Raw genomic sequence first — 10,240 nt, 5'->3', positions numbered from 1 at the left:
ATAGTGTTGAGAGTTCTTCAGATAATAAAACAGGGTGATTGATAAAACAGGACTGAGCAGGCCATATTGGGGAAGATCCCTCTGAGGAAAATACATGTGAGCTGAGATCCAAATTACAAGTATAAACAAGGAAGGTAAAGAACTGGTAGATGAGCATACCAGGCAGCAGCCTCAGCAAGTGCAAAGGCCCTGGGCAAATACCTTTCATAGGCTAGTGCCCACAAGTAGCTTCAGGTGATGGGAGGGTTGTGCAAATTCATTCAAAGGGACAGTGGCAGAGGAAGCCAGTTCAACTGGTCATTTATTTGTCTGTCCATCCATCATCAAGTTGGTTACCCTCCACATACCAGGAACTGTGAGAGGCATGGGGGCTGCAGAGATGAAAATATTAACAGTTTCTGTCAAGGGCATCATCATCGATTCCCACAATCACTCTCTGAGATGAACTGGCACATGACTGAACACTCGCTTTATTGATAGGGAAATTGAAACACGGAGTTTAATGACTTAACCTGACATCACTTAAGGGGTTAGTGGCAGGGCTTAAGCATTTTATCTTCCTTCCTTATTCAGGGAAAGCATGATGCATGACTTTTTTTTTTTTTTTTTTCAAACACTCTTCCTCAGTGGGGTAACAATTAGTGTTTATCTATTGCTAATGCTTGTCATTTTAGGTTTCTTTTATTAGAGTATTTTAAGTTAGTGTTGTTTCAATTTTACTTAACTCCTGAGACACTCTAGAGGACGAATAGCAAATGAAATAATGCATATGAAAGCACTTTGTAACCTATAAGCCATGATACAGATGTGAGTTATATATAGTTTTTTATTTGAGCATATGGCTTCATGCATTAGCACTGCTTCCTCCTTGGGGATCTCTTCAGGGAAATGCAGAGTAAAATAGACTTCTGGATATGCATGCTTTAAAGACATTTTATATTTTCCTTAAAAAGAAGACTGTGGGTTCTGAAATTGACCCACAGTAGATGCTTAATAAATATTTGTTGAATGAATAGGTGTGATGGAATATGCAAGAGACATGGATACCATGTGGTGGGTTTCATTCAGCATGGCTACTTACTGTGGAAGAGGGACTGATTTGGCTGATTTTCATATCCCATGAAACTCTCACTGTCACGCTAAGGAAACCCTCTGATTACTTTACACTTTTGTAGAGAGAGTCCTATTAGCCACCTTAGGAATGGGAAGCATATGTCTCATGGAAGGAAGATAATTCTTTTAAAAGAAGGAAATAAAATTATCTGGGGGTAGATTACACACTGCTTTCAAAGTATTATTAATTGTTTTATTTATTTTTTTAACAGTTGGGTTTAAAACTGTTGGGGTGACATAATATGACGTGTACTTTTGTTCCTCCAGCTGAGCAGGTGATCCTTTACATTGAAAGCCACGACCTCCTGCCTTAACCTAGAAACTACTCCACGGTTGATGGCTTAGGCTTTGGAGACAGGCTGATTCTGAGTTCAAATCCAGGCTCTGTCTTTTAGAACTGTGTGACCTTGGGCTAGTTTCCTAAATGCTCTTTGCCTAGATTTCTTTTCTTTTCTTTTCTTTTTTTAATGGGGATAATAAGTAGTAGCTACCTCACAGGATCGGTGGAAAGATTAAATTAATTAATACATGTAAAGTAGTTAGAACAACACTAAATAAATGCTCAAGAAATATTAACTGTATGTGTTTACTTGCTCGAGTCTACTGTTGGATTACAAAACTGAAGAAGAAAGGCTCCATCCTAACTCATTTGTGGATCCCTTAGTGCTAGGACTAGTATGGATCCAGTAAGGTGCTTGCGTGGGCACAATATTTGGTGGGCAGAGGGTGGGCAATATAAATTACCCAAGGTAAATACTATTTTAATGCATGACTTTAAAAAATCAAAATTAGTCCACAGTGAACATAATATCAACGTTTAAAATAAAGACAGGATCAGTAAACCGAAGTTAATTAAAAATTACTTAAGATCATTACCTGGTAAAGGGAAATTGTCAAACATAGGAATCCTCCCAGCTGAAAATGAGATATGCAAGGAACTGATTCTGAAATGTTATTGATGAGTTTGCTTCCAATAAAACCAGGAAGGTAAAATTATAATAAATTCAGTTTGGGGTATAAATAAAACATTTAAACTTAAAATAATGTGAGTTTTAACACTTCTGTGTTTTGATTTTTCAGCCATTCTAGTGTTCTGGAAAAAATCAGCAATTAAAAACTTATGCTAAAATTCCTTTGGCCTCAAGCTCCAACACAGCTTGGTCTGGCTTTGATGCTCCTAGTGCCTGGCTCAGGTTCTAGTATGTAAAAGGGATTCAGTTCGTGTTTGTGGAAGGAATTGGGAGCACTACCAGGGTAAGGCAACAGAGTATCTGTCTTTTGAACCTCTTCTTTTCAGTGCCTAATACAGTGACTGGTACCCAGAGGGGCTTAAAAAATGTTAGTTGAATGTTAAATAAAAATAATTGGATTTAAGACGCACAGACATAGAAAACAAACTTATGGATACCAAAGGGGGGAGCCAGAAGGGAAGGGATAAATTAGGAGTTAGGAATTAACATACACACACTACCATATATAAAATAAATAACAAGGACCTACGGTATAGCGCAGGGAACTATAGTCAAAAGCTTGTAATAACCTATAATGGAAAAGAATCTGAAAAAGAATATCTGTATATCATATGTATATATGAATCACTTTTCTGTACACTTGAAACTAACACAACATTGTAAATCAACTATACTTAAATTTTAAAAAACTTTTAAAATAAATTAAAAAATTGGAAACAAATATCCACATAGGAATCAAAAATAAATGGATTTACCCCAGGTTGATTCCAAACTCAATTCATATTATGTTTTTGGATTCAGTATACTGCAATGTTCAAAATGGATTTCAGAAGTCTGATCTACGAAGTCCTGTCCTGTGATGCCCTTACCTTGATGTGGGCCGTGATGAGCCCCCCCCTCCACTGGAGATACCACTAAGGGCACCCTGTAGTCCCAAAGAGACCAATGAGAAGAGTTTGCTAGAAAGTAACTGTACCACTTAAATCTCTGCTGCTTGCAGATCTGCTAGATTAATGGCTTTCAAATACTTCTGACCATTATCTTCATCAGCTATATTTTGTATGTCATGATCCAGTATACGCATATACATGTTAATATACATGATTAAAACAAGTGTCATTACATCGCTGAATTATGTAAGATGCATTCTTTGTTTAAATTTGATTCTATATCATTAAAAATGGATTTGTGATGACCTCAGAGCGGTTTCATGAACTACTGAAGGCCAAGACTCATAGTCTGAAAACACTGTTAAACTAGACTCAAGTTTTGGGGGAGGTAGGAATTACCTGTCTCTGTCAATGCACCTGTATGGCCCCCAGTGCGGGGAAGGTGTCTAATAAGCCATACTGGCTGCAGGCTTTGATGCTAGTGTGTATGCTTTGGAAGTAGATAATCAGGTTTGAGACCCAGCTTTGTCACTAACAAACTCTATGACCGTGGGCAAGTGACTTCACAGCCATGAGACTCATTCTCTTCATCTGTAATAAGAATGAGGACAACTACAGTAATAACAGCTAGCATTTGTTGAAGGCTCACAACGTATCAGGCTGAGTGTAATGGGGTAATGATTGGAGCTTGACACAGGTGTTGTAGGGACCAAACGGGGTCAAGGTATAGAGTGCTCACCACATACAAGGAACTTAGCCATTGCTGGGCCCTTTTTCTCCTCTGTGGATCCTCTGAGCCAGGACGCCCTACGAGGAGTCAGAAGTGTGTTGCTAGCTCCTCTAGGTGTTTGGCCCTTAGAGCTGGGATGGGTCCAGTGCTTTGAAGAGCGCTGTGAGAATGCACTGCCAGCCACCTTCTCAGAGACCCATCCTCTAGGCTTCCTCCTGGCCCACTTGCAACCCTTTGGTCTGCTTCATGGCATTTGGGTCCAGCTGGCCCTTGTCCACCTTCCAGCCTTTCTGGGAAGGACAGTGGCAGTGTTGTTGAGGTCTGAGGCCCCAGGAGACACAGCTCATGTCCTCAGGCTACCTGTGGCATTTCGCTCCCAGGACATTTTGATGTTCTCCTCATCAGTCTCACCGACACATAAGACCAGAGAGAAGAGAGGGCTGGGCAAAGTGCCACTATAAATACAAACCACTGGGGATGGATAAATTGTGTGAATCGGTCTGTTCTGATCAAGTTTTCTGTAAAGAAAGATGCATTTATGCTTGCTTGAAATGAGGTTCTCAAATTTCCCAGCTGTACTGGTCAACCTCATTGATATGGACTCAAGAGTGCCTCAGTTTTAGCATCTGAGAAGTCATATCTTGCTTAGGAAAGAACTTGACAGCAAGATCAATTCTAATAGTAATACTTTCTAGATGTGTCTATTACCCTATCATTACGTATAACTCCCATTTATTGAAAATACACCATATTCCATTTGCTTGATATAGGCTATTTCAAATCTTCATAAGAACGCCTTGAACAGTGAATTATCATGCCCACTGTGCAAATTAAAAACTTGATATTGAGGAGTTAAGTAATCTCCTTCCAATCATCCAGCTTATAAGGGTGGCATTTGAATCAGAGCCTAAGCCTGTATTAATCCGAAGCCAGTTTCCTGTGCTCCCACATCACCTGTTCACAAGCTGTGTTCTCATTAATGATCACAGTTCACATTACATTTATTGAATGTTTACTATGGGCCTGGTTCTTTTGTAATTACTTCACATGTTTTGCCAGTTATCCTTAATCCTCACAATAACTGTGAAAAAGGCATCTTATTATCCCACTTTCCAGATAAGGACTCTGAAGAATAGCTACACTTAGTAAGATCATGTGCTGCTGTAAGTGGTGGATCTGGGATTTGAATCCAGGCTGTCTTCACTCTTCACCACTAACCTATGCTGCTTCATATTTATTTCTTTTGGATCTCACACGATGTATGAAAGAGAGTGAACATCACCACTTTGCAAGTAAGGGCACTAAGGGAATTTATTTGCCCAATATTATGGAGCTGTTAAGTGGAAGGGGGATTCGATCTTGGGTCTTCTGGCTGCTGGTTCAGTGCTCGCTCCAGTAGGTCAGGATATTGCTATCCATGTCACTGAGGCAAGCACAGGGCTCCTTACCTACCCTGTGCTTTACACCTGGCTATGCTGCAAAGGCGTACAGTGGCATCTGTGAGCTTCAGGACTTGAGTAGGCCATGGAGCTTGGGCTCAGATGGAAGATTCCTTTCCTGCTGGTGTGCTTTTCTAGTTCCTGTCATCTGACTGTTATAGCCTGGCTCCAGCGAATCCCTTGCCCTTTCTCCTGCCTACTTGCTGCCATCATTTTTCCTCGGGGGCTTCCTGCTTTCAGGGTTATCTCTCCAGTGTGGCAATGACCTGATCCTGACTTTTCTGGCTCATTGGAGATCTTATCTGTAATTCTTGCTGGTCATAGTCTAATAGGATAAACCTTGAAGAAACCTTAACCAGCACTTTTCAAAATTCCCACCTTCTACTTTATACACATGAAAGCACGAAGTGCATGAGTGAATGTTTGGCTATATCCCCTCCCCTGAAGTTCTCTAATCTGCTTATGAACAATTTTGGTTCCCCAACAGCATTGTCTTTGGCAGCAGGTAGGATTTTACCTACTTCTTATTGCTCCTCCAAAAAGGATAGCATAAGGCTAGACTCATGATTAAGCGGGAACAGAGACAAAAAGAGAGGTCAGAGGTGGATACTCTGTATTACAGGTCCCACATGATTCAGGCATTTTTATATATACCATCTCATTTAATTCTGACATCTCCTTGAAATAGACACAATTAAAATTATCCCCATGTTTAGAAAGGAGAAAACTAAAAGTTCAGAGGGAGAAACAAATTAGGCCAAAGTGCTTTCATCATGAAATCACTGTTTCTAGGAGTTTAACATGCATGTATGTATGTGTGTGTACATACCTGGGTGTGTGTCACACAAATACTTTGTTCTTAAGTTTTTACTGGTATAATGTTTTTTGACCTCATGAGTCTGCATACAGCATAGACAGTGGCTTTTTGTAATTCTATTGTACATACTTGTTCACAGAATGAACGTATTTCCCACATCAACAACAGTCCAATTTCAGATAATTTTATTCTTTTCAAATACATATACCTGAATGTGATAAATTTGTATTGACTAAGACATTAATTTAAGGAAATTCATAAATTAATAAAATCCCCTATTGAACCATTTATCTTAGTATTGGCCTCGGAAGACAAGGTCCACATATTGAGACATACATATATGAATATATTAAATGCTATGAGTCTATCACATGTTTACGTGTGACTAATCAATATTTGCCAAATCTGTCTGTTTCAATGCCATCAAATGACATTAACTGTGCGTGTGAGTCATTGAGAAGTGACAAGATATGAAATATGATTTATGTTTCCAAAGTAAGTAGGGGGTTGCTTAAATAACCACTTTTAGCTTAGTATATGGTTCATTCACCACTTCTTCCTCCAACTTGTTTGTAATACAAAAGAGAAAACCTAATGTGTAAAAGCTTGGCCCCATGCATACTTTCTCTTTCCCACATTCTGTGTTCCATGTCAATCCTGCCCATGCTATATCCAGGACGTCCCTCTATGAATATTTCCCCAATGTGGCCTCAGATAACCTCATTGCTGACTCAGATTTCTAGATACATACATTATATATTGAAAATCAGCTACTTGTTCCATGGTCTCTAAGCCTTATATTAAAATGAGTATGGGCCGGCCGCCATGTTTAGCTCACCATCTCCTGCTCACGGTGGGGGTATTGCTCCAGAACCTTGCTTCAGACAGAATTACTCTGGAGGACCCCGGAGGAAGATGGCGGAAGAGTAAGACGCGGAGATCACCTTCCTCCCCACAGATACATCAGAAATTCATCTACACGTGGAACAACTCCTACAGAACACCTACTGAACGCTGACAGAAGACCTCAGACCCCCCAAAAGGCAAGAAGCTCCCCACATACCTGGGTAGGGCAAAAGAAAAAAAGAATAAACAGAGACAATAGGATAGGGACGGGACCTGCACCAGTGGGAGGGAGCCGTGAAGGGGGGAAGGTTTCTACACACTACAAGCCCCTTCGCGGGCGGAGACTGCAGGTGGCGGAGGGGGAAAGCTTCGGAGTAGCGGAGGAGAGCACAGCAACAGGGGTGCGGAGGGCAAAGCGGAGAGATTGTGGCACAGAGGACCGGTGCCCTCAGGCACACACCAGCCCGAGAGGCTTGTCTGCTCGGCCGCCGTGGCGGGCGGGGCTGGGAGCTGAGGCTCGGGTATCGGCTTTCAGTCGGAGCGCAGGGAGAGGACTGGGGCTGGCGGCAGGAAGAGAGCCTGAAGGAGTTAGTGCACCACGGCTAGCCCGGAGGGAGTCCTGGGAAAGGGTCTGGAGCTGCTGAAGAGGCAAGAGACTTTTTTCCCTTTTGTTTCCTGGTGCGCGAGGAGAGGGCATTAAGAGGGCTGCTTGGGGAAGCGCCGGTGACAGGCACGAGCCGCGGGTAAGGCACGGACCTCGGAGACGGTCGTGGGCCGCCGCCGCCGCCGCCGCCCGCCCGCCGCGGCCCGCCGCCGCCGCCGCCGCCGCCGCCGCCGCGGGGCCTGTGTGCGAGCGCGGGTCACTGTCCGCCCCGCCTTCCGGGGGGCCTGTGCACCCCACCACTGCTGGGGTCCCCGAGACCCGGGGACGGCTTTCCCGGGAAAGCGCACGGAGCGCCACGGGCTGCTGCAACGTCACGCCGGCCTCTGCCGCCGCAGGCCCGCCCCACACTGCGCGCCCCTCCCTCCCCTCTGCCTGAGTGAGCCAGAGCCCCCGAATCAGCGGCTCCTTTAAACCCGTCCTGTCTGAGCGAAGAACGGACGCCCTCCGGCGACCTACGCGCAGAGGCGGGGCCAGGTCCAAGGCTGAGACCCGGGAGCTGTGAGAGCAGAGGCAGGGAAATCTCTCTGTGCAGCCTCGGAGGCAGCGGATTAAAGCTCCACGGTCCATTTGATGTGCCCTGCGTCTGTGGAGTGCATGAATGGACAGCGAATCATCCCAAATTGAGGAAGTGGACTTTGAGGACAAGATTTAAGACTTTCCCCCCTTTTCCTCTTTTTACAACGAATTATTCCAAATTAAGGAGGTGGACTTAGAGAGCAAGATTTCAGACTTCTCGCCCTTTTCCTCTTTTTACAACGAATTATCCCAAATTGAGGAGGTGGACTTGGAGAGCAAGATTTTTGATTTTTCCCCCTGCTCTCTTTTTGTGAATGTGTATGTGTAATCTTCTGTGTAAGATTCTCTCTGTATAGCTTTGCTTCCACCATATGTCTCAGGGTTCTATCGGTCCGTTTTTTTTTTTTTTTTTTTTTCAATAATTACTTTCTAATTTTAATAACGCTACTATATTTCATACTTTATTCTATTTTACTTTACCTGCTCTTTCTTTTTTTCCTACTCTCCCTTCCTCCCTCCCTCCCTCCGCTCCTCCTTTCCTTCTTTCTTTTTCTTTCCTCCCTCCCACCCTTCTTCTTTCCACTTTCTTTTTCTTTCCTTCCTCCCTCCCTCCTGTCTTTCTTCCTTTCCTTTCTCCCTCCCTCCCTCCTTTCTTTCCTTCTTTCTTTCCATCCTTCCTCCCTCCCTCCCTCCCTCCTTTCTTTCTTCCTTCCTTCCTTCCTTCCTTCCTTTCTTCCCTTCTTCCTTTCTTTCCCTCTCTCTTTCTTTCTTCTACTAATTCTTTCTACTTTTTCTCCCTGTTACTCTGAGCCGGGTGGATGAAAGGCTCTTGGTGCTGCAGCCAGGAGCCAGTGCTGTGCCTCTGAAGTGGGAGAGCCAACTTCAGGACACGGGTCCACAACAGACCTCCCAGCTCCACATAATATCAAGCAGCAAAAATCTCCCAGAGATCTCCATCCCAACACCAGCACCCAGCTTCAGTCAACGACCAGCAAGCTACAGTGCAGGTCACCCTATGCCAAGCAACTAGCAAGGCAGGAACACAACCCCACCCATTAGCAGAGAGGCTACCTAAAAACATAATAAGGCCATAGGCACCCCAAAACACACCACCAGACGTGGACCTGTCCACCAGAAAGACAAGATCGAGCCTCAACCACCAGAGCACAGGAATTAGTCCCCCCCACCAGGAAGCCTACACAACCTACTGAAACAACCTTAGCCACTGGGGTCAGACACCAAAAACAACGGGAACTACGAATCTGCAGCCGGCAAAAAGGAGACCCCAAACACAGTAACATAAGCAAAATGAGAAGGCAGAAAAACACACAGCAGGTGAAGGAGCAAGATAAACACCTACCAGACCTAACAAATGAAGAGGTAATAGGCAGTCTACCTGAAAAAGAATTCAGAATAATGATAGTAAAGCTGATCCAAGATTCTATTTCCATGATCCATAATCTTGGAAATAGAATAGACAACATGCAAGAAACAGTTAACAAGGACCTAGAAGAACTAAAGATGAATCAAGCATCGATTAAAAACACAATAAATGAAATGAAAAATACTCTAGATGGGATCAATAGCAGAATAACTGAGGCAGAAGAACGGATAAGTGAGGTGGAAGATAAAATAGTGGAAATAACTGATGCAGAGCAAAATAAAGAAAAAAGAATGAAAAGAACAGAGGAGAGTCTCAGAGATCTCTGGGACAACATTAAACGCACCAACATTCGAATTATAGGGGTTCCAGAAGAAGAAGAGAAAAAGAAAGGGACTGAGAAAATATTTGAAGAGATTATAGTTGAAAACTTCCCTAATTTGGGAAAGGAAATAGTTAATCAAGTCCAGGAGGCACAGAGAGTCCCATACAGAATAAATCCAAGGAGAAATACACCAAGACACATATTAATCAAACTGTCAAAAATTAAACACAAAGAAATCATATTAAAAGCAGCAAGGCAAAAACAACAAATAACACACAAGGGAATCCCCATAAGGTTAACAGCTGATCTCTCAGCAGAAACCCTACAAGCCAGAAGGGAGTGGCAGGACATAATTAAAGTGATGAAGGAGAGAAACCTGCAACCTAGATTACTCTACCCAGCAAGGATCTCATTCAGATTTGATGGAGAAATTAAAACCTTTACAGACAAGCAAAAGCTGAGAGAGTTCAGCACCACCAAACCAGCTTTACAACAAATGCTAAAGGAACTTCTCTAGGCAAGAAACACAACAGAAGGAATATACCTAC

Source organism: Mesoplodon bidens (genome assembly GCF_964165515.1).
Source record: "Mesoplodon bidens genome assembly, chromosome: 16".
Taxonomy (NCBI): domain Eukaryota; kingdom Metazoa; phylum Chordata; class Mammalia; order Artiodactyla; family Ziphiidae; genus Mesoplodon; species Mesoplodon bidens.
Note: the sequence above shows the minus strand (reverse complement) of the source record.